Below are 2,708 nucleotides of genomic sequence, written 5' to 3'. Positions count from 1 at the left end.
CCCTTGAAACTTTTTAAAGCACTTGAATATTCCTTGGATGTTTTAAAAATACCCTAAAATTTGTGGAAATCCCTTCAACTTATTGAAATCTAATAAAAAGCCATTGAAACTTTTTAAAGAACTTGAATATTCCTTGGATGTTTTAAAAATACCCTAAAATCCTTTGAAATCCCTTCAAATTATTGAAATCTATTAAAAATCCTTTAAAACTTTATGAAGTATTCAAATACTCCTAACTGTTTTGAAAATACCATAATATCCTTTGAAATCCCTTCAAATTATTGAAATCTATTTAAAATTCCTTTAAAGTTTATAAAGCACTTGAATATTCCTTGGATGTTTTAAAAATACCCTAAAATTTGTGGAAATCCCTTCAACTTATTGAAATCTAATAAGCCCTTGAAACTTTCTAAAGCACTTGAATATTCCTTGGATGTTTTAAAAATACCCTAAAATCCTTTGAAATCCCTTTAAATTATTGAAATCTTTTTAAAATTCTTGAAAAGTTTTTAAGGTACTCAAATATTCGTAAATGTTTTACAAATACCCTAAAATCTTTTGAAATCCCTTCAAATTATTGAAATCTATTAAAAATTCCTTGAAACTTTTAAAGCACTTGAATATTCCTAGGATGGTCTTATAAAAATATTCTAAAATCCTTTTAAAGCCCTTTAAATAATTGAAATCTATTAAAAATCCCTTGAAACTTTTTAAAGCACTTAAGTATTCCTAAATGTTTTAAAAATACCCTAAAATACTTTAAAAGACCTTTAAATGATTGGAATCCATTAAAAATTCCTTTAAACCTTTTTATGATTTTGAAAATGTCTTAGAATTTTTCAAAATAACCTGAAATCTTTAAAACTCATCGGAAATTTTTTCAAATTATTAAATTCACTGAAACCCTCCTGAAAAATTGTAATTACATGAAAATGTCTTGGGATATTTTAAAATACCCTAAACTACTTTAAATTTCTTAAAAATTCCTTGAAACTTTTGAAAGCTCTTGAAAATGTCTTGGAATGTAAAAAAAACCCTCAAATCTTTAAACCCCTACGTAAATGTTTTCAAATCAATTAAAACCATTCAAATCCTCTTTAAAAAATTTTAATGTCTTAAAAAACAACGTCTTGAAAATTCCTGGCTTGTTTTCAAAACACCCTGAAATCCTTGAAACTTATTGAAATTATTTAAATCCATTGGAAATTATTTGAAATCTGTCAAAATCAAAATATCCAAAAATATTTCAAATTTTTAAAAATATTTTGAAAATCTTTGAAAGGTTTTACAGCTTTTTAAAATTTCTTAGATATTTTAAAAATACCCTGAAATCTTCAGAACCACGAGGAAATTATTTTTAAAATAATTAAAATTACTCAAATTCTCTTGAAAAATGTTTAAACCCTTGAAAAATATCTAAGAATCTTTTGAAATACTCTAAAATATTTCAAATGATTTGAAATACTCTAAAATATTTTAAATGATTTGAAATAATTTCTAGGACGTTTAAAAAAACAAAAATCCTTTTGAATCTCTATCAAATTATTAAAATCCATTAAAAATTTCTTAAAACTTTTCAAAGCTCTTGAAACTTTTTAAAGCACTTGAATATTGTTGGAAACTCAAAAAAAAAAATAATAATAATAATTACCTTTAGAATCCCTTCAAACTATTGAAATCTATCAAAAATTCCTTGGAATATTTTAAATTTAAAATCCTTTGAAACTTTGTCTAAAACTTTAAAAATACTTTTCAAAAATTCCTTGGATATCTTAAAAATACCCTAGAATCTTTAAAACCATAAGGAAAATTTTGAAAATCAATTTAAATAATTTAAATCCTCTTGAAAAATGTTTAATCTCTTGTCTTGGAATCTTTTGAAATACCCTAAAATATTTCAAATAATTTGAAATCCCTTGAAACTTGTAAAGCTCTTGAAAATTCCTTGGATGTTTTCAGAACACCCTGAAATTCTTGAAATCCATTCATTTGATTAAAATATATTGAAAATTCTTCGAAACTTTTTCAAGCTTTTGAAAATATCTTTAAATTTTTCAAATTATATACAAATCCTAAAAACACCACGGAAATGTTTTTAAATCAGTTAAAATCACTGAAATCCTACTGAAAAACGTTAATCTCTTGAAAATGTCTTGAAATATATTAAATGCCCTAAAATATTGCAACTCCTCTGAAATCCTCTTGAAAATTTTTTAATCCCTAAAAAATGCCATGGAATATTTTGATATACCCTCAAATATTAAAAATTATTTAAAATCCTATGAAATCCGAAATCTTAGGTAATCGATAGTAATTCTTAACACAAAAGTAATTGAGGGCAATTTGAGTAATTTCCTCTCGTAAAACTCTAATCTTGAAATCTTCAATCTATCACAAATTTTCAATCATTGATCGACACAAATGAATTGGCTCTATGCATAGTTTATACAATATATCTAATGCAGTTGGAAATTGCAGATAGATTTCGTCAGATCGAGAGCTTCGGGTAAAAAAATGATTGGAAGGAGAAAAAAAAAGACAAAGGCTTGCAAAACCTCGACGGCTGCTACCGCTGACTCAGAGCTGATAATAATGTGTGTATGTATTGTACACACTTATTCTGTATATTGTATACCATATGAGATTAGTAACGGTGCAAAAATTGCCAACTGACGAGATTAATGTTACAGAGGTGCAAAAGGTACCTC

The sequence above is a fragment of the Belonocnema kinseyi genome, chromosome 5 (genome assembly GCF_010883055.1).
Source record: "Belonocnema kinseyi isolate 2016_QV_RU_SX_M_011 chromosome 5, B_treatae_v1, whole genome shotgun sequence".
Lineage (NCBI taxonomy): Eukaryota > Metazoa > Arthropoda > Insecta > Hymenoptera > Cynipidae > Belonocnema > Belonocnema kinseyi.
Note: the sequence above shows the minus strand (reverse complement) of the source record.